General features: G+C 36.5%; 1 long non-coding RNA gene across 1 annotated transcript in view; it reads left to right on the forward strand.

Annotated features, from left to right (window-relative positions):
• LOC141578881 (uncharacterized) overlaps positions 1-22,706 on the forward strand; it is a 244,267-nt gene that overhangs the window by 60,786 nt on the left and 160,775 nt on the right. The gene's annotated exons all lie outside the window — the stretch shown is intronic.

Below are 22,706 nucleotides of genomic sequence, written 5' to 3' on the forward strand. Positions count from 1 at the left end.
TAATGGCTGATTATGGTAAAGCAGGATGTTCCGTCGCTTACTTCTTGCTCTTCTAGCTGATAACGGAGAGTAACTGTCTTGGATGAGATGGTTTCTGAGGCCCCTTCCAGCTCTCAAATTTTGTGATTCTTGGTCCTTCCACCAAATGTTCTTTGGTGCCACTGTTGGTCCCAGAATGATGCCAACTGGTCCGGGAGGCTGACTCAGTTGTGATGGTTTTTGAGAGGAAAAGAACGGAGAGGAAAGAGAAAGGATGCAGCTGTAGCAAGATGCAGCATGACTGAAAATTCCCAGCGTCTCCCAGTGTGAGTTGGACAAATGCTGTTCATGCCTCATGTCGTAGGCGAGGGCTGCTAATACCACCTCCACATTAAAACATAACTTGGTTGAGTTTACTTGTTATTTAATTTAATGTGAAACGTATTCAGCCTAGAATTCTTAGAATTTTTAATGAAAAAGTCACCTATGACCAGCATTAACATTTTGCTGCATTTTTCCCAATCCTTTTTTAATGTCTATCTGTCTTTAGAACCACCCATCCACCCACCCATCCATCCACTCACCCTTACATCCATCCACCCATACATCCATCCACCCACTCACTCTTCCATCCATCCATCCATCCATCCATCCATCCATCACAGATGGCAACAGAAAAGGTGTTTATATATGATGTAATCCCTAGTTTCCATAGCTGTTTTTTTTCCCTTCCATGGTATAGTGCTTTTCAGAGTACTTGTGCAATATATAAAATTCTTAGCTATGAGCAGGATGAGCTTATAATACCTTACAATGCAAATCACAACCAGGAAATAGAGTAGTGGTAAAGTATTACTAGAAAAATGACATTTTATTTACACGAGTGCATGAATAAACTCTTCCCAGAGGGAGTGGGTTTCCAAGGATGCAACTTTGTGATTTATGTTTTTGTACAGTCATGCTTTTACTACTAATTTTTTTAAATTTAGCTTTTAGCCCTACTATAGCTGTGATGACTTGCAGAACATAAAAGAAAACATGGCTCTTACCCTCCAGCATTTTATGTAACACCTTTAAAAGGAGGAGACACACGAGTTTACAAACATTGAACATATTTATATAGTTTCTGGCCAAAGGTGTTTTTACTTTATGAGGAATTTGTTTTATTTTTCACCTTGTAGGCATGTCCCCTTTTTCTAGTGTGATGTCTTGGCTCTTCTGAGGGTTTTTTCTTTCTTAGATAAGACTCTCTTGATTGCAAACTAGAAACTCAGCCTAAGCTGCTTAAGAAAAAGGGGATTTCATTGGTGACATCTTGGGATATCACACAAGAATAATACCTTGAAACTCGGCAAACTAAGGAGTCAGCCCCAGGTCAGAAATAATGAGAGCCAAGTGTTGGGAACCCCTCAGGTGCTGTCCTCTTTGTCATCATCTGTTTGCTTCCATTTCTATGCTCAGGTCCTATTCCTCCTCCTCCTTCTTTGTTTTACATCTGGATGGATTCTCTCTCTCTCTCTCTCTCTCTCTCTCTCTCTCTCTCTCTCTCTCTCTCTCTCTCTATCCCCCTCTCTCTCTCTCTTGTTTAATGTCCTACTTGATTCTCACTGAGATCGCCTTTCTCTTTGTGTCTGAAACTCGGCTATCACCAGTCTTTGAATTCCTATTGCTTGTAAAATTCGTAGAATGGTCAGGTTTGTATTTTAAAAGCATAATCTTGAGAAGAAAGAAGCATTTTGGTTGCAAAATTTCAAATAGTTTGGAAGAAACCAGAACGAATGACTGTAGACGAGTTCGACTGTATCAGCAGTGGGTTTAGAGGAAGAAGTAGCTTGGGCCAGGGTGGTAGTGTTGGAGATAGAGAGGGCAGAAGTAGGCACACAGGGACAGAACTCGGTTGGATATTGAGGGTGAGTGAGAATATGTCTAAGGCGATGTCCAGGTTTCTGACTTGCATGATGGATTGATTAGGGCAGTCATTCACTGATGTTAGACCACCTCAGTTTGGGCGGTATAATTGTGATTTTGGTTTTGAATGTATTAATGGGAGGTACCTTTGAGGCATCCAGACAGAGCTGTTAAGATGGTGTTTAGATACGAGTTTTGCAATCAGAAGAGAGTTTTTGGCTTTTGGTATAAATATTTGTATAGGTACTATAGCATGTTGTTTAAGAGGATGGGCTTGGCATCAAATAAACCTGACTCATAAAAGCTTGCTCTGCTTCCCTTGGGTTGGCTACTTAACCTTTAAGTGTTATTTCTCATCCCTGAAGTATAATTGTACAATTGTACCTACTTCATAATTGTACCTACTTCACACAGCTACTGTGAGGATCAATTGATATGATCACAGATAAGGTGTTCAGTACCTTACCAAGTCCACGGTATGCATCCAGTAAGTGCTAGGTGGTGGTATTGTTGTTTACACTTCTGTGAACAGGAATCATGCCCCATTCATTTTGCCTTTTCTCATAATACTAGGTATTAATGAGTCACTGTAGGAAGGAATGGGAAGTGTAAACAGTGTGAACAGTTGTCATGACTACAGTATAGTAATATTAACATGGCATGAATTGAAGAAGGAAGAGGTTGGGTTGGTGGGAGTGAATTTAATACGAGGACCAAGAAAAGGCCATTGGATTTGTTGATTAGGTGGGAAATGTTAATCTTCTTGAGTATAATTGGGCTAAAGTTGTAGGACTATAAAGCAGATTGAAGGTGATTACAGAATGAATGGGTAGGGAGAAAATGGAGTCAACAGGTGTGTTTTTCTCATACTGTTAAATTTCTCAAGCAAGAAAAGAACTATGAAGATATTTGAAGTGTGTAGTGACAAAATGACCTTAAAATGCCTTGGGAGTATTTATTTTTTCCAATTTGAAAACTGTTCTCAAGACTGAAAAAAAAAACAGGCTGTTGTCATCTGGCAAAATGGTAAGTAATCATCACAATTCTCTGAAGTGATCATTTCACAGTTTCATATTTTGTGACTACTGGAGGCTTCTAGCAACACTGCTGCCAGAGCTGATACAGAGGACTTCTACTTCCACCCTTGCTGTGGACACATCGAATCTGTGGACAAAAATCTAGCAAGGACAAAGGCATTCCTGAGTCTGATAAACCAGGAGGTCCCAAGTGCCAGAAGTGAAGAGAGAATTCAAAGTGAAGGTATAATTGGGAGCTCAAGGCCTGTGGTGGTTTCAGATCTGGGCGTAGACCCAAGAGCTTGGTCCTGAAGGTCTCATGAAGGAACATGGCTTTAGGTCTGCATAAAGAAGGAAGATGGAGTTGAGTTCCTCCTGTGTAAAACCTCAAAGGGTGTCTTATCTGTGAAAAGACTAGAAAAACCTTGTGCACTGGGCTGAGGAAGTGCAGAAAAAAATGCTCTCTTCCTGGAGTTGTGCATAATTAGGAATAAAAAAAGAGAAAAGCTGTACTTCACAATATAGGTTAAAATTTAACATTGCTTACAGGGCAGCTAACCCTCAAACTGAGAAGTTAGCACAAAATCTGGTCCAGAACTACAGGGACTGATGGAGCCCTCAGTAATTAAGTGTGAAACTGTCCTGCAGAGCAGATGAACAACCTAGGACTCTTGAAGAGACAACTCATGCTAAAGATAACCCTGCAATGAAATATTGCCAGCCACACAAGGAGACGAATCACTCCAAAGGAGATTTGGCAGATGTTGTATATAGGAGAATTGGTACTCCAGGTGGTGCTCCTGGGACACAGGACAGAAACCATTGGGTTGAAATTACTAGAGACAAAGAGGGTAAGACTGCAATGAAAGAATGTCACGGATTAGGAAAAGTAACACAGAGATTTGGAAAGGAGCCAAATAGAATTCCTAGAAACCTCAACCTTGATGGACAGGTTAAACATCTGACTAGATATAATTGAAAACTATTAGTCATTGAGGAGTTCTGAGGAAGTTGCTTGGAATACAGTACTGATGGATAAAGAGATGGAAAATGAGTGGTTAAAACTCATGAACTGTAGTTTGAGAAAGTTCAATATTACCTTCTGTGAGCTTCCAGAAAGAGGAAATAGAGAGAGAGATACTATCCAAAGATACAGTGGCTGAGAGATTTCCATAGTAAATGCAAGGCTTGAGTTCTCAGGTGTAAGAAGCAAAGCAAACCCTGAGGAGGATAAATAAAAATAAATCCATACCTAGACATGTAGATGAAACGCAAGAAACAAGAAAGAAGCAACTTGAGGAAAGCCACTGTCTAGACTGGAAGACATTTTGGTAACAGAAGATGATCGAATATATCTTCAGAGTGCTTTGGAGGAGAAACAAACTCCAACCTGGCATTCTATATCCATATGAAGTAATATTCAAGAGTAAATGTGAAATGAAAGCTTTGTAGATAAGGATGAAGTTGATCGCTTGAAGAGATTTGCAGAAGGAACTACTAAAATATGTACTTCAAGAAGAAAGAAACTGAAAGCTGAAGAAAGGAGTGAAGTACAAACAGGAAAGTGCTAAGACAGAGGAGAATCTAGGAGATCAGCTTAAATAGCAATTTAGTGGGGATACAAGCAGGCAGGTCGTGTTAGAGTCTGGGGATTCAGCTTAGCACTTGGGAACATGAAGGATTCAGGTAGAAAGAGACTGAGCAGCAGGAGTGAGGAACTCAGTGTCTAGGTAATGACAGGATTCTCACTGGGTAGGACCAAACACCAAGACCTTCATGTTTAGGCAACACATTCCAAAATCACCTCCTTTACATTCCAATTGGGGTCTTAGCTGTGGAAAAATGGGACTTGGGTCTTAGCTCTCAGAGAGCTAGATCAAATGCACAAGGGTAAAGTACATTTAACAACATTTGAAGTGAAGCATGCATATGGAGGTAGGACTATGGTTCAGGTATGAAGTCACTCAATGATTGAGGATAAATGTCAGACGAGAATGTAGACATTTGCCATTTTGTGTCACCTTGATATTGTTGGCTGGTTGGTTTTGGCCAACTCCTGACCTTTGAAAATTACTTAAATCTAATATCACTGTATTATATTCAGAAAGCCAGTGGTCATCTACATCTTTAACTTTGCTGTTCTCTGCGGGATCACAAGTGTGGAACATAAATAGTGGTATGTTTCTATGTAGATTGATCCTTTGTAGCAACTTAAAATTCATAGTTTAGTATTTTAATAGCTGAAAATGAGGTAACTTATGAGTTTTTTTTTAACACAAGTTTTTTGCTTTATAACGTGCTCTTGAGGTCAATAAACTGAATTTCATTACAAATATTATTGGCAATAAAATATATTTTAAAAACCCAAAACAACCAAACCCCTTTTGCCCTGTGACTTCTTCCAGATCACTTAGTGGAGGAAATGTTGTGAGTCTTAACCTGCTCTGACTCTCATTCCCCTCTTTTCGGTAACAAGCTGGGTTGGTTGGAATCCTCTGCCCTATGTGTGATAGTGTCAGGCAACCCTGACCAAAATGGTGAGGATCTGAATTTTCCTGACATCTTTTCTAGTGGCTGATGTGGCACATGAGAAAACTGTTGTACTATGTTGGTATTAAAAAAATATTGTAGAACTGAATCTAATTGACATGGAAAGATGTTCAGAATATATTAGGTAAAAAATGAGGTTATACATGATGTGTAACAGTGCAGTAGCTTGTCGTTGAGTGCTTCTCATGCACCAGGCAGTGTGTTATGGTGTTTCTGTGCAGCTCTATTTTACAGATGAGGAAACTGAGGTGAAGAGAAGTTAAGGTCACCCACTTAAGTGGTGCACCTGGGCTTTGAATGCAGTGCTAGCTGATTCCAGAGCCCCTGTTCTTAGGCTTTGCTGCCCTTTGTGTGTGACATGAGCACACGTGGTGGGAAGTTTCTGACTTAGGGTCATCATACATATGTGGGTAGAAAAGGGTCTGGGCCAAGGCAGCATGCCAAGATACTGGCAGCAGCTGTCTCTCAGTGACTTTATTTTCTTTCATTTTTCTCTAACTTCATATTTTCTATACTGGGCTTAGATTGCATTTGAAATAAGAAATGATATAAAATCTTACAGAAAAGTGTAATAGATTAAAAAAGGAATAGGGGTATAATTTTAAGTCAGAAATGGGTAAGAAATTACTGTTTTATAGTATATATGGCGAGTATGGAAGTAGACTGTCCTGCTTAAAGAGCTTTTATCTGTGTTATAGGAAATTTTTCTTTTTTTATGCACTTTCTGAGTTTCAAACAATAAGTATTTATAACTTTTTAAAAATTATGAAGGCAATTATTTACCGTGGTTTAGTGGTTCAGGCTGAGGTTGCATTAATGGAGACCTGAGAGTTTGGTTTTTTTTTTTTTCTCCTATTTGAGGAAACTTAAATTACTGTTTTTGGGTCTTATTTTGTTCATCTACTTGAAAAAGGCATGCCGTATCTTAAATTACAGGCTCATTGTAAGAACAAAAACTCCTTTGAAAGATAGATTGATAAACATATTTGTACGATCGATTTTTGATTAGTGCCATTTAATCTTTGTTCTATGATTCTAGTGTCAAATTCTCCCAATAACAACTCTGATATTGAATACATTTAATAAATTTAAGTTTTCTATGGTACTCTGTATGAAAACTTTGAAACATGCCATTTGTAAATGAAAATTAGTGATTTAAATTTTAAATGTTTTCATAAATTATGGATTATCAATAAATTTATATTAAATATAAATGCAAATTAGAAGAGTGTTACGTATGAATGCAGTAATACAGTAGGCAATAAAAGGCACCATTTTGTGAGAATGGCCCTTGTATACAGCAGGGCCCAGGAGCCATTTCTCTGTTGTGCCATCTTGACTTGTTTTCATGGAGTTCTGCAAATCTTGCCACCTCAGAGCTGCTCTGCTTTTTGTCTGTCCCCAGGTTTGCATGTTCAGCTTTTCCTCAAGTCTGTTTTCTGGTATGCCACCATTTGCTTAAGTTAGCTGTAGTTGCTTTTCTTTGAGCAAACAATATTCAAACCTTTTAAATGGGAGGGCTTACTAAGCACTGCCAATAATGTTGAATTGCAGTATAAGTTAAAAATTGTACAGATTCTAAAGGTAAATATTTCAAGACAAGCAAAGGAACATATATTGATTCTGAATGGACATGTTATTCATGGAATTACAGTAAACGGAATTGGTCTTTGCCTATTCTGACTTTGTTTTCATCTTTCCAGACTTAGTGGAAAGTGAGAATTCCCTTACCTTGCTTTAGGTGCTTATGTGCCTGTATCTTCCATCCCTCTTTCCAAGACTCTGCTGCGTTCTACAGCCATGCTTCTCCGGGCCCGCCAGGAGCGGGCTCATGCCTGCCTGTTCCTGTCTCTCTCGGCTTACTGTTTTTGAATGGCCATTGTACTTCCTTCCCTATCTCGTTAGGGTTTCCCTCCCTGCAATCTCTCTTCCCATTTTCAGCAGAATTTGTCCTTTCTTTGTGAGACAGCACATGTGGTCTATGTTTAGGATGTGGACAGTGTCAATAGGTGCCTTTTACAGGTGGAGACATCTAGAAAAGATGGTGTATTAGAATAAGTGTGCCTTTGTGGTTCTTAAGCTTCTATTTTATTCATCTTTGGTAAGCAAGGAGGCTTAATGTATCCTTTCATGACAGGTTTTTACTTTACAGTTATATTTTATTTTGTAGTGCTTATTCCTCATGAAAAATTGCACGCATGGGTTAAAACGTTGTATCCTACCAAAGTATATGTTGTGAAAAGATTCTACTTTTCTGTTCCTCAGTCCTCTGGTCCCCTCTGCTTGAGGTTGTTACTGTTCCCAGTCTGAATATTTGTTCAGTGATATTTTATGTGTAGAGATATATGCCTGTCTTTACTCCCACTCTGGCTTTATACAAATAGTAGCATACTGTTACATACTTGGGAGACTGGCCTCAGAATAGTTGTCTTTTTTCATTTAATAATGTATCTTAGAGATCATTTCATATAAGCAAATACAGATATATTTCATTTTAAAATACCTACATAGAAAATGTGCTTTTCAGCCATTGGATGTAGTATATTGACATTATAATGTGATGGTGTCATGACTTTTAGAGCTGAGTTCAAATCCTGGCTCTGCCATTTATAAGCTGTGTGACCTTGGGCAAATTACATAACCTGTCTGTTTCAGTTGCTCATTTATAAAATGAAAAGTTAATATCTCTGCACAAGGTTTTTTATAAGGATTAGAAGAGTTAATGTATGCAAAACATTTAGCAGAGTGTCTTGCTTTAATAAATCATAAATATTATTGTGCTAATTAATTTTTCAGATCAAATGAACCCCTAATGTGTTTCTCTTTCTTCAACTAAAATAAAATACACAGAAGGCATTACATGTTTCTTGACCTTTTGACTTTCGTTGATTGTCCTTTTCTTCCAATCTGTTTTTTATATTCTCTGCCTTTTCCCCACCTTCTCCCCTATGAATAATGTTATGTATTTCTTTTACTTTTGAGGTTTCTTGGCTTGCTGATGACTCTACTGACCTATCATACCCTTCCTGCTGTTGCGTTAGGTACCATCAATTGTTGTTTAGCAAAAAACCTCAACAGAGAAGGATTATTTCTCTTGATACTCTGGAGTGAATTTAATATTGGCAATCAGATTTACTGAGGTCACTAGACAGGATGAATCTTTTTGTGATTGGGATTTCAGCTGGGGTAGAATTGAGATATGGACACAGGTGGCAGCTGGCAGAGAGTAATAGATGTGGGCCTGAGATGCCTCCACAGCACTTCAACTGTGGGCCTGTCTGGAGGCAGTGTGAGGAGGCGGGTCCCCAGGGACAGTCGTGACAGGGAGTGTGTGTGTGTGCATGGGTGGGGGGTGGGTACAATGACCCACTGCTAACTAAAACTCTCAGGGGTAAGTCAGAGGCCATGGATCCTCACAGGGAATAGTACAGAGTGTGATGTATTTTTAAAAAGGAAAAAAAATGTGGTGTGTATCAACTAGATGAGCTACATTACTAAGCTATTTTAATGTTCTGCTTCAGGGTGTAAACAGTCTGGCTGCTGGAAGCCCCCACCCTTTTCCACAGGGGAGGCATGAGTCTCTCTTGCCAGGGGCCTGCCAAGCTGTCATGCTTGGAGAAGTCAGGGTTAGTGCACCCAGAACACTTGTGTAGGGCCTTTTAAGGTGATTGAGTGCCCAGAAGAACATCTGAGGACTTAGCTGACCAGTTTAAGGTATTAATTCACATCAGTGTGATTTCCTCTGTATCCACTGGCTGGTGTGGCCTAAGCAAGCTGGCTTATTACATTTTAGAGGTTTCTTTTATCTTCTCTTCAGGAGTGTGTTTTCTGGCCTCTTGGCCTTGATATGTTTTCACTACTTGGATGATACATACATGAACTGTTTGATAATCTTAATGTTTTTGCCCCTTTTGAGTTTCTGTCATATGCTGTGGCGATGAAGAAGGATATGTTATCCACTCCCAAGGTACCTGGTGATGGTCTGTGTGTCCCTGGCCTGTTTATTGCCAACTCAAATAGCTTTTCTGACGTAGAACTATAATCATTGAAGGGAATACGTAGACATGTAGCACTTGAAATACATTTCAAACGTTCTCTTCAAGGATTTAACTTTTGTTACTGTTCCTCTATGTTAAAAACCTGATATCCTCTTCCATTTGCCTAGATCTAACCCATTCTTAGCAGTCTTTCTTTTTTTATTTACTTTTCTGAAAATTTGAACATTTAAAGAGATGATGAGTCAACTCTGTACCAAAGCTTTCTGAGAAAGCGAGAAAATAAATTTTATTTTAGAATTGCCCTGGAGTGGTGGAGGGTATGGTGTGGCAGAATCATAATTCTTTTGCCTTTTGAAATGATTCTTCCAGATTTATTTCTCCTTGCCCTATTCTATTTTGATGTGTGGGTTTAAGAAGCACCAGATGCTTCTGCTTCATACACAATTTCCCCTCTCTCCCTGCCCCTCTCACATGCATTTATGTACTGAAAGAGTTAGACATTCTAATTTCCAGACATCTTTGCCCTCTTCTGCAGTTACAGTGTTGTTGTTGTTGTTTTGTTTTTTTCTTATCCCTTGTTCTTCTTTACATACAATACCTTGAACTCTGGAGAAAGCTACAAGTTAAAAAAATAGATTTTTATATTATACAGAATAAGAACTCATGTTCCTGTAAATTACTGCTTAGCATTTGGAATTGTGTATTTCAGTGTCAGAGGTCCTTCTTAAAAAAAAAAAAACTGGCCTTGTTTAACATTGGTTTTTTTTTTCTTGGTTGGTGTATGAAAACCTTAAAGATAGGGGAAGCATTTTGACTAATTTTTGTTCTTTACAAATAAGTCATCAGAAATCAAACCAAATCTATGATGCCAGTTCATGGCCTTTGTAGATGTTAGTAAAAATATCCTGTATTTTAAGCAATTTCACTGTTTTAAATAATAATTACAGTAATCCCAGAATAAGTCCTGCTTGAGGTATGAAACTTGTTCAACTACTCATCTTTATTAAGAAGTCAAGTAAGACCTTTCATATATCTTTTGCTGCTTATAGAATAAGACCAGGCTTTATATATAGGGTTATGCTTGACAAACAAAAGTTTAAAATAATGGTTTTGATAAATCTCAGGAATTAGAGAAATTAGTACCTTGGTGCCGAAGGAACAGTGTGGCTAAAGCTAAACTGTCTTACTTTATAAACCCTGCACTCGAGGACAAGTGAATGTAGCCTGTAGAGTTTGACAGAGAGGATCACAAGTTCTGTGTTTTTCTTCTGAAATGTAACTTTTGCTAACATAACAGGATACAGGGATATCTTACTGTGCTAAAACTTGAAGATCTATCAGAGCTTATCTACTAAAGAAAGGTTTTTGGAATGAAAACTATTAAGTGTATTTATCATACATGGAAATAATTTTTTTCTGAAATTTGAAAATCTTAAAAAATCCAGAAGAAAGATGATGCTATAGAATTTTTTTTTGACAGATTGCTTAGAAGCCTCAAAATCAAAGTCAAAATGAATTAGAAAGTCATCTGTGGTTTTCCTAGGTCATTAAGTTTGAGTTGATTTGTTGCAGTGCCAATGATGGGGTCCTGCTGTTTAGGCTGTGGGCAGTGAGTTTGGCCTGTCCTGCTACCCCTGGCTCTGGAGTCTCAACCCAAAAATGTAAATGAGGTGAGGGTATCAGAACCTGTCATGCTGTTGTAAGAACTCAAAAAAGCCACACTCTTAAAAAAAAAAAAAGAAAATAAAACAAAACACACTTAAAGGTACTGTAAAGAAAGTACTTTGCAAAGAAACACTAGTCATGTTGTAACAAAAGAGAAGTTATTTTTTAAAGCTTAGATTTAATAAAACTAATGTGGAGTTGTTTTTGACTGCTTTGTGAACATATTTATCAGATTCAAAGGTCAAACCATGTAGGAGTGTCTACAGAGAAGTCTTACTTACACACTTCCCTTCAGTATGTTTGCCCCCTCCCCTGTCGGAGGTAGCCATTTTTATTAGCTTATTTCTTTTAAAAATATTTTTTAAAATTGAGGTGATATTCACATGATACAAAATTAACCATTTAAAAGTGAATCATTCAGTGACATTTGGCACATTCTCAGTGTTATTCAGTCACCACCTCTGTCTAGTTCCAGAACATTTTCATCACCCAAAGGGAACCTGTACCCATTAGCAGTAACTACCAGATCCCCCTACCTCCGGCTCTTCCCCCTCGGCAACCACAAATCCACATTCTGTCTGTATACATGTACGTATTCTGGGTATTTCATATGAATGGAATCATACAGTATGAAAACTTTTGTGTCTGGCTAATTTCACTTAACAGTGTTATCAGAGTTGATGCATGTTGTTGCATGCATAAGTACTTCATTTCTTTTTATTCCTAAATAATAATCTATTGTATGTGTCTGCCACAATTTGTTTTTCCATTCTTCCAGTGATCATTTGCATTGTTTCCACCTTTTGGCTGTTGTGAATAATGCAGCTATGAAATGCATGTATGTGCATTTGAGTACTTGGTTTTATTTCTTTTGGGTATATTTCTAGGAGCAGAATTGCTGGATTATGTGATAATTATATGTTTAACTTTTTGAAAAATTGTCAAATTGTTTTCCACAGTGACTGAACCATTTTAGTCCTACCAGCAATGTATGAGAATTCCAGTGTTTCCATATCCTTGCCAGTGCTTTTTTTCTCCTTTGTAATCCTAGTAGGTGTGAGTGGTATGTCTTGGTCATTTTGATTTGCATTTCCCTAATGATTAATGATGTTGAGCATCTTGTCATATGATCGTTAGGCATTTGTATATTATTTCTGGAGAAATGTTTCAAGTTCTTTGTCCATCTTTGAATTGTATTGTCTTTTTGTTGGATTGTGAGAATTCTTTTTATATTCTGAATACTAATATGATTTGTAATTTTCTCTCCTTCTGTTGTTGGTTTCTTGCCTATACTTCCTGTGTTCTTTTTGCAAATACAAGTGGATATACACACATATTTTTATTTACCCCAGTCATATATAAAAGATGGCATATTACTTACAATATTTTCTGTAACTTGAATTTTTTCGACCTAACAATGTAATCTGGAAATCTCTCAATATTAGTACATAGGGATTCTCTCTTTTCTCCTTCCCCCCTACCCGCTGTCTTTGCATAGTACCTCATTGTATGGATATACCATAGTTTAGTCAACCTGTGTCCAGATTGCTTAGGTCCCATTTCCAGTCTTTTACTATTCCAAATAGTCCATATTGCATAATCTTACATGTGGGTAATTTTACACTTGTACTGGTGTATCTGTGTGGTAGATTTTTTGAAGTGGGATTTCTGCAGCAAAGGCCCAGAGTCTTAAATATGATATCTTTGAAAGCGAAAATGACTTATTCTTACCTGAGTTTTTTCTTTAGTGCTTCAATTACATTTCATCATTTCTTTATTCCTGTGAGAACTGCTGTAGAGTGTTGGGGTTATGGCTTACTCAGGTCAGTGGCTGCCCCTGTTACAGGTACCTCTGAGTGTTTTACAGGAGAGCATTGTTATGTTTTGTATACATGGGTAATCCTCTTCAACTAAAATATAAACATTTAAGTGAATATCCACTTTGGATTTTGATTCTTGATCATAGAAAACATCAAGAGGATCTGCACCAAACTAAGGAATAGTGTCCCTCTTCTTTGCCATAACATACTCTTACCTACATTCAACTTTTTGATTATTATTTTCCTTTATGAAATGAGAGTAGTTGCAAAAATTGACTAAAATATTATAAAAGTCTGCCATTGTTACTGCTTATCATTTCCTTTTATTACATTACCTTCTTGTCTGTGCTTTCCCTCTTTGAAGGATCAACTCAGATACATTCTCCTTGATGGAATCTTCCCTAATTTACCCAATCTAGAATAGTACCCCAACTTTCATAGCATACCTATAAGTTCCATTTAGTATTATAGTTATGTACACATAAACTCTTATTGTAGTATATAGATTCCTTGATTCTGGAGAGTGTGTCTTTCTCAGAACTTTGAACTTGCATCATGCTCAATCAATTATAGCTGATCATTTTGAGGGAATTAATCTGTAAAGTTTTATGCTGTTCCCTCCCTTTCCTTAATCTCCTAAGTGTAGACGTTCCCCCAGGGTTTCATCTTTGGCCTTTTCTTCCTTATAATCTTATCTACTCTTTGTCAGCTGCCATTTCTAAACAGATGACTTCATCTGTATCTCCTCATTCCAGCCTCTGATCTGAGGTTTGGGTCTGATTCATCCTACCCAAACCTCAAATACAGTAATCTCTCAAGCCAGAGTTGACATTGCATCATCTAGTACCATCTCTGACCTATAGTAAACATGTATTTTGGAAATAAATTCATAAATGAAAGTATTTTCCGTCTTTTTCTGACTTCCTTTTAAAAATGTGACTCAGACCTTGCTTTGCCTACCTATAAGCAAAATAAAAAAACTGAGAGAAGTAACAACTGATACCACAGTGACACAAAAATATCAGAATACTATGAACAATTATATGCCAACAAATTGGACAACATAGAAGAAATGAATAAATTTCTAGAAACAGATAGCCTTTCAAGACTGAATCAGGAAGAAATAGTCTGAACAGACTGATTACAAGCAGTGATAATGAATTTGTAATTTAAAAATAAAATCCTAGCAAACAAAAGTCCAGGATTGGGTGGCTTTACAGGGGAATTCTACCAAACATATAAAGAGGAGATAATATCTGTCCTTCTCAAACTATTCCAAAAAGTTAAAGAGGTTGGAACACTCCCAAATTGATTCTATGAGGCCACCATTACCATGATACAAAAATTAGACAAAAGACACTATACAAAAGAAAATTACAGGTCAGTGTTTGTGGATATAGATGCAAACATCCTCAATAAAATGTTAGCAAACAGAATTTAACAATATATAAAAAGGATCACACACCATGATCAAGTAGGATTGTTCCAGGGTTGCAAATATAGTTCAGTATTTGCAAATCAATGTGATGTACCACATTAACAAAAGGAAGGATAAAAATTACATATCATCTTAATAGATATAGAAATTACATATCATCTTAGTAGAAAAGCATTTGACAAGATTTAACATCCATTCAAGATGAAACATTCTCATCATAGTGGTATAGAGGGAACATATCTCAACATAATAAAGACCCTTTATGACAAACTCACAGATAACATCATTCATATTTTCAATGGGGAAAAGCTGAAGGTCTTTTCTCTAAAATCAGGAATAAGACAAGGATGCCTACTCTTGCCACTTCTATTTAACATAGTATTTTAAGTCCTAGCCACAGCAATTAGACAAGAAAAAGAAAATATGGCCAAATTGGAAGGGAAGAGGTAAAACTGTCACTATTTGCAGATGACATCCTGTGTGTAGAAGACCATAAATCTTCAACCAAACAACTCTTAAAACTAATAAATGAATTTGGTAAAGTTATAGCATACAAAGTTTATATACAGAAATCTGTTGCTGTTTATATACACTAAGAATGAACTTATCAGAGAACACAAGAAAACAATCCCATTTAAAATTGAATCAAAAGGAATAAAACACCTAGGAGTAAACTTAACCAAGGAGGTGAAAGGCCTACATTCTGAAGAATAGAACTCATTGATGAAGGAAACTGAAGATGATACAAAGAAAGATACCAATGTTATTGGCTTGGAAGAATTAATATTGTTAAAATATTCATACTACTCAAAGCATCTACAGATTTAATGCAATCCCTATCAAAATACCCATGACATTTTTCACAGAACTAGAACAAATCCTAAAATTTATATGGACCAACAAAAGACCCCAAATAGCTTAAGCAGTCTTGAGAAAAAGAACAAAGCTGGAGGTATGATTCCTGACTTCAGACTACACTGCAAAGCTACAGTAATCAAAACAGCATGGCACTGGCACAAAAACAGACACATAGTTCAATAGAACAGAATAGAGAGCCCAGAAATAAACTCTCATACTTATGACCAGGTTAATCTATGGCAAAGAAGGCAAAAATGTACAATGAAGAAAAGTCTCTTCAATAAGTGGTGCTGGGAAAACTGAATTGCTACATGTAAGAGAATGAGATTAGAACATTTTCTCACACCATATACAGAAATAAAACCATTGTTTCCACAGGAAGATATTTCATATACATTCCCTGTTTTTCTACTGCCTCAACCTGAATGTGGACTCCACCTACTGTCTGGGCAATTTTAGTGACTAACAGCCTTTTCAAAGAATACCTTGGGGATGACTTTTTAGTCTTAGAAATTTTATTTGGCTTTCCAAAGCTTACCAAGTTGAGCCTAGGATTAGAAGCTCTTCACCTGCCTCTAGATGTCACTAAACACCTTTCCAGCCTATTCTCTTATTCTTCTGTAACCTAGCCTGTTTTAGCTAGTATTTTCCATCTCTTGGTGTCACCATCATCCACTGAGTCACTTCAGCTAGAATCCTGAGATTCATCTTGAATCTGCCTCTTCCTTCCTGACTCTTCCTCCTCCCCTGCTGCATCCAATTAGTTTTGAAATCCTTTGGATTTTACTTCTCTAAATATTTCTAAAATCTGCCTTCATCATTCTAACTGATTTTTCTCCCCAATTCTTGGTCAAATCCAGCCTCCACATAGCTTCCAAAACAGAAGTCTCACCATAAATCTCTGCTTATAATGGCTCTTACTGAGACCTTTGGGGATCTTCATAATCTGAGCCTTGTCTCCTCTGCTATGTAATCTCTTCTTGGTTTCACCTGGGATTCTCAGAATATTGAATTGTGCTCCCTTCTCCCTAGCACGCTATGTTGTTTTTACTTCCTTGCCTCTGTTTTGCAGGTCCCTTTAGCTCTGAATGCTGCCCCTAGCCCCCTTCTCTCATCCCATCTTTGGCCAGGTAAACTTGAGCTTATTCCTTGAATCTCAGCTCAGGTATCACCACATCTTTGCAGCTTGTCTGTTTTCGGTGTCCACCATGTGAAGAATTGTCTTGGTTTCCACAGTATCCTGTGCATCTCCCTACTTTTGTACCTTCCTCATTATACTTTACTATGTCAGTCTCTTTCACCAGTCTGAGAACTTCAAAATATACGATTATTTTATTCATTATTCTATTCCCTGCACCTGGCACAGTGCCCACTGTATAATAGGAACCCAGTAAATACCTGTTAAATGAATGAATGTGTTGTGTAGTTTTTTCTTTATCACCTTTTATGCCTGTACTTGTTGAATTTTTAGAGCTTGCTGTAAAAGATAGGAAGAAAAAATATAGTTAACGTGGGCCAGCGTTTGGGTGGCTCATAATATACCTGGAGTATCTAGAGGAAAATCCACTTCCAAGTTCATTCACTGTTGATCATGTTCAGTTCCTTGCTGTTGTAGGACTGAGGTCCCTTTTCCATGTTGGCTTTATCCAGTAGAGTATCTTTCCCTGCCTTTTAATTTCAGGGTTTATATGACCTATTTCCATTTGTTCAAGCCGTTTGGTCTCATATTGCTGCATATGTGATGAGGATTTTAGTCATGTGATGTATCTCATAATGTGAAGATAAGCTTGAGAGAAATGAGTTTAAATGGACTGTTGTTCCCCATAGTGAAGTATAGTATATATTTTTCTAGGGAGATGTGATTCATGTTTCTCTTTCTCACATTGCAGATTCAGGCTGATTATTTTTCTTGACATTCCTGTCCTTTATCTTAGCATTTGAAACCATTTAGTAGACTTTTTTTTATTATTATTATTATAAGCAGAATGTTGTTTTTTAAAAGTACTCTTCTTATTGAAATAGATGTACAGAAATGTATACAAATACTATATCACTTGATAAATTTTCACAAATGGAACACACACATGTAATTGATACCCAAATCAAAACATTAGAACACATACCAGTATTCCAGAAGCCTGACTACTGTATGGCCACTTTGAAAGCAGTGCTTTGTTTGCCCATTCATTTGATGAACTTTTTGTCTACTTAGTCCTTTTTAAAAAATATTTTAAGAAGTAGGTATAAAAGATGATCTTTAACCTGTTTGGAGCATGGGGTAAGAGTAGTTAAGAAGTAGCTCCTGAAAGTTTGTTTCTTACAAAGGATGGGACCTTGTGAGCAAAGGTGTTGTGAGGCTAGATTCCTTATCTGCTCAGTAACAGGAAATAAACTCTCACTGTATAGCTAACTTCTAGTTATAAAAATGAGATTTGCACTCAAAACAAGAGTAGGTTCTTAACTTTTGCTGTTAAAATAAAATAGAAACTGGAAAACTGTTCTTTGAGAAAGTCATCCTAATGGGGTCAGTTTGAAGTGGTGGTTGGTTTTATATCTTTAAGACCAGAGATTTTAGTTTTTTCTCTTTAATTTTGTTAAACCTGTGCACAGCAAAAAAGTAAAGGGCGAGATTGCAGAATCTATATATTTGAAAGTTCTTGTGGTCCAACATTCGAAAGGAAGTCCTTTTTCCATGCTTAGTTTTCCTGTTTTATCATACAGCATGCTTTCCATGTTGAACTTTTCTCTTTTAACAGAGAATAAGCTCTAGGAAACTATATTCAAGCCCCATATAATGAGGTAGAATTTGCTAATGGAATACCTATTCATTATGTGTCCTTAGAATTGCATTTATTGTCACCATTACAAAAAGAACTCTAGACCCACTGTGAAGGACAGCTTCTTGTCTTCCTCACCACATTTTGGTGATACTTGAGTCTCACAGGTCAGTCTTGAAACACAGATTCTGATGTGTTATTCTAATGTAGAAATTTGACAACTTAAATTAAAAGACCATATCATAAGCACTGATACTCAAAAGATTCACGATCTGAGGATCAATGGCTTATTTTTTCTTATTACTTATATTTTAGCAGTCCCATTCTTATATATAATGTTATAACCTTTATATGTGTAATCTTAACCTATTATTTTGCATTTCTCTTAATGTCACTGATTATTGCATATATTTATACATGACATAAGTAATTTTACTTTTTATTTTCATTAATATTTAAAGAATACTAACTTCAAAAGGAGAAAAATTTGGATACATTTTAATTTGAGAATTCAGACATTACACTTAAAATTCTTTTTATTAAAATCATGTGGAGAAGCTCTTTTTATGTAATCCTGGTTCCCAGCAATCATAATGATTTTAATTGTAGAAGGTAGAATATAACAGTAACTATTTCCATCATAGAACTGTCTTAAGGTATTAAAGTGCAAATCAACAAAATAAACCAGCTTTTTGTGTAAAATTATTAGTATTGCTGAATAGTAGTTTTATATATCTTTGAAAGCACTAGAACCAGTGCTGAATAATGTCTTACTTAAAAAAAACTACATAATCCTTAGACCCCTTGAAATTCTGCAATTTCATTCAACTGATTTTTTTGTGAGCAGGAAGAGCTTATAGATGGTGGTTATAATAAAAGTTGCAGGCTTTTAGAAATCATGACTAGATTGCCTGAGTCAAATGTATTCCCTTTGAGAGACCTGAAAAAGACCATCACACTTGGTTGTATCCATATACATTCTCTTTGGGAGAAAGAGCCCACCAAAGAAAAAGACAATTATATACTTAGGCATTTATATATGACTTGTTGAATATCTCTTAATGTAACACCAATAAGATGGTTAGCCACCACCCCCTAAACCTCCTCCTATGGCTTAGGATTTGTAAAAATGCTACTTGTTCTGTAAAAAAAAAAAAAAAAAAAAAAAGGTTGAGTGTAGAAAACTACAAAGAATGTAAAAATTAAATTGGGAAAGAAAAGAAAGTAAACATCAACAGAAGTCTTCCTTCCCACAGATTAACCATTGTTAACATATGTGTAAGTGTACACATCCCCATAGAAGTGGGATCAAATTGTATGCTATTCTTTAATCTTAGACTCAACAATCTGTTGCTTTTCAAATCTATAAATATAGACATCCACCGTTATTTTTAATGGATAGATGCATCCTCTTCCACTGTGAGTCAGATTTTCCTTAACTCTCGGATTAATAGACATTGAAGTTGTTCAAATTCTTCTCCACCTTAAATCATGACGTGATGAATATGGTTAGTTATATGTCTTTTCCTGCTTGTCTGATAATCACCTTAGTTAGAGTAGATACCTTGGAGGAGGATTGCTGCATCCCAGAGTATGTCCAGAGTATCACCAGGCTGCCCTTGAGAAAGGTAGTGTTAATTTATACTTTGACTAAGTCCTCATTTCCACAACTTCTCACCAGCTGCTGCTTTGTTGGTCTTTTAAAATTGTTGCAAGTCAAAATACACAAACTGATAGCTTCTTTGTTCCCATTTTATCTTTCGTTTATTTTTTATTGCTTTAACTTTTTATCACGAAAAATATAAACATATGCAGCATTGGAATATGTACCTATCACCCAGTTTTTCACCTCAGTAATTTTAGCTCATTGTTAATCTTGTTTCTTCTACATCCCACCTGTTCCCTTCTGCCCATTCATTGTGAAGCAAGTACCAGACATTATAATTTAATGTGTAGTAAATTATTGCTTAATACTCCATTTTTATTTAAATCTGTTACTGAGAATGCATATTCTTTTATATACATGTTGGGTACAAAGTGGTTATACATTTTAATTTAGCAGTGAATTAGTTGATTTTCTTTCTCTAGTTTTATACCAGTTGCATTAGTGTAATTTAGAACTTAGGTTTAATAATCTTAAGATGTTGGATGTAAGGATAATATTCAGTTCCAGGAAAGTAACTAGACTTCGTGCTGGTCAGATAACATCAGCATTTAGTCCTGGGTGTGACATGTTCAGAAGGATACTGACAAATGGGCATATCCACAAGAGAGTGGTCAGTGTGGGGAAATTAGGGAGTAATCATACAGAGGTTGGTGGGGATCTTTAAGACAAAACTGAGGAAAGAGTGTGGTAAATGGGGGCAACTATCTGAAGTTGTGTCATGTGGGAGGGTTTCAGGGAGATAGCAAGGAAGAAGCTACTAATTAAGTAGCAATCAATTATCTCCTCTGGCTCTCATAGTTAGCTTTTACTGATTTTGTTTATATGCAGCTGATGAAAGCAAGTGATTAGTTATTGGCACGAATGATGCTTTTGGATTTCAAGAAAAACCTGAGATGATCTTTGTCAGGTTTTATTCTACAGCCAAGTCATAAAAAACCATTCAATTTCTAGACTTTCATCTTTGTCATTTCTTTTGTTGTTACATTTTGTTGTTTTTTTCTTTTAAACTTCCCCTTTAACATGAACTTTTATTGGTGTTAATAAATATATTTAGATTTCTCAAGTTTCCCCAGATTTACTTGTAGTCATTTATGTGTGTGTGCGTGCATGCATTTAATTCTGTGCAACTTTATCACAGGTGTAGGTTTGTGTTTCTCCAGTTGAGATGCAGACTAGTTCTGGTACTACAGGGGGTCACTGCATTGTGCTCTCATAGCTGTCTGCTCCCCAGTCCCTGATCAATGGTGATGACAAATTTGTTTTCCATTTCTGTAGGTTGTCGTTTAAAAGTTTATGTAATCTTTTAGGATTTTCTTTTTCATTTAGCATAATCCTCTTGGAAGTCAGCTAAGTTGTGTGTTCTTCGATGGTTCATTCCTTTTTGTTGCCGAGGAGTATTCCATGACACAGCTCTGCTGGGGTGTGTTAGCCATTGGCCCATTGGAGGGCGTCTGGGTTATTTGTAGTTTTTGGCTGTTGCCATTAAAGCTACTGTGAGCATTTATTTGCAGGGCTTTGTGTGAACATAATTTTTCATTTCTCTGGATAAATCATAGGTGTGCAGTTTCTCAGTTTATAGTAATTGCATGTTTAGTTGTAAGAACCTGTCAGACTTTTTCACAGAGTGGCTGTACCATTTTAGTATGCCACCAGCTATGTAGGAATGGCACAGTTTCTCTGTGTCATTGTCAGTGTTTGGTATAATTGCTTTTTAATTTAGACATTCTGATAAGTATGTAGTGATATCTCAGTATTATTTCACTTTGGTCTCGTGATTGTTGATGTTGAATGTCTTTTGATGTCTGTTCATGTTGTTTGCCCATTTGATGATTAGATTTTTTTCTGTTGAGTTTCGAGAGTTCTTTATATGTTCAGTTACTTGTTTTTGGTTGGATATGTGGGTAGCAAATATCTTCTCCCAGCCTGTAGCTTATCTTTTCATCTTCTTAACAGGGTCTTTACAGAGCAAAAGTTTTTAATTTTGATAAAGCCCAGCTTACCAATTTTTCCTTTATGGGTTGTTATTTTAGAGTCAAGTCAAAGAACTTTTTGCCTATCATTAGTTCCAGAAGATTTTCTCCTGTTTTTTATCTAAAACTTACAGTTTTAAGCTTTACATTTAAGATTGTGACTCATTTTGAATTAATTTTTTGCATAAAATGTAAGACTTAGGTTGAATTTTTCCAGCCCCCCCACCCCCCATAGTAGCCCAGTTGCTCCAGCTCTATGTGTTGAAAAGGCTATTTTTTTACTGAGTTGTTTTTGCAACTTGGTCAAAAATAAGTTGGGTGGATAATTATATGTATATGTTTCTGAGTTCTCTGTTTTGTTCCATCTATATATGTGTCTGCTTCTCTGCCAATACTACACAGTCTTGATTATTCTAGTTGTACAGTAGGCCTTAATATTGGGTCAAGTGATTCATTTTGTTCCTCAGTGTTAAATTGTTGTAGCTATTCTAGGTTCTTTGCCTTTTCATGTAAATTTTTGAGTCCTCTTGTCTGTGTCAACAATGTCTCTGTTTGTGCTGGGATATTGATAGAAATCGTGTTAGATCAGTGAATCAGTTTGGGGGAACAATTGACATTCTTTAATGAAAGGTTTGCTGGTCATGAATTCTTTTGTTCTCTGTTCCTCTGTTTCAGAATGTTTTAATTTTTTCCTCAATTTCTCAAGGATAACTTTGTTGATATAGAAGTTATAGTTGACAGTTTTTTTCTTTCAGCAGTTAAGAAATGTGTCATTTCCTTCTGGCCTCGATGGTTTCTGCTGAGAAATTTGCTGTCATTTGAATTGTTATTCCTCTGTAAGTAAAGAGCTATTTCTCTCTCACTGATTTCAGTAGTTTTTTGGTTTTTTTTTTAAGTTTTCATTAATTTGCCTTGGTATGGATTTATTTGGGTTTATCCTGTTTGGGATTCATTCAGCTTCTTGAATCTGTAGATTTTGTTTTTCACTAAATTTAGGAAATATTTTACTATCATTTCTTCAGATATTCTTTTTGCCCCACTAGCTTTCACCTCTCCTTCTG

This window comes from Camelus bactrianus, chromosome 1 (assembly GCF_048773025.1).
Source record: "Camelus bactrianus isolate YW-2024 breed Bactrian camel chromosome 1, ASM4877302v1, whole genome shotgun sequence".
NCBI lineage: Eukaryota > Metazoa > Chordata > Mammalia > Artiodactyla > Camelidae > Camelus > Camelus bactrianus.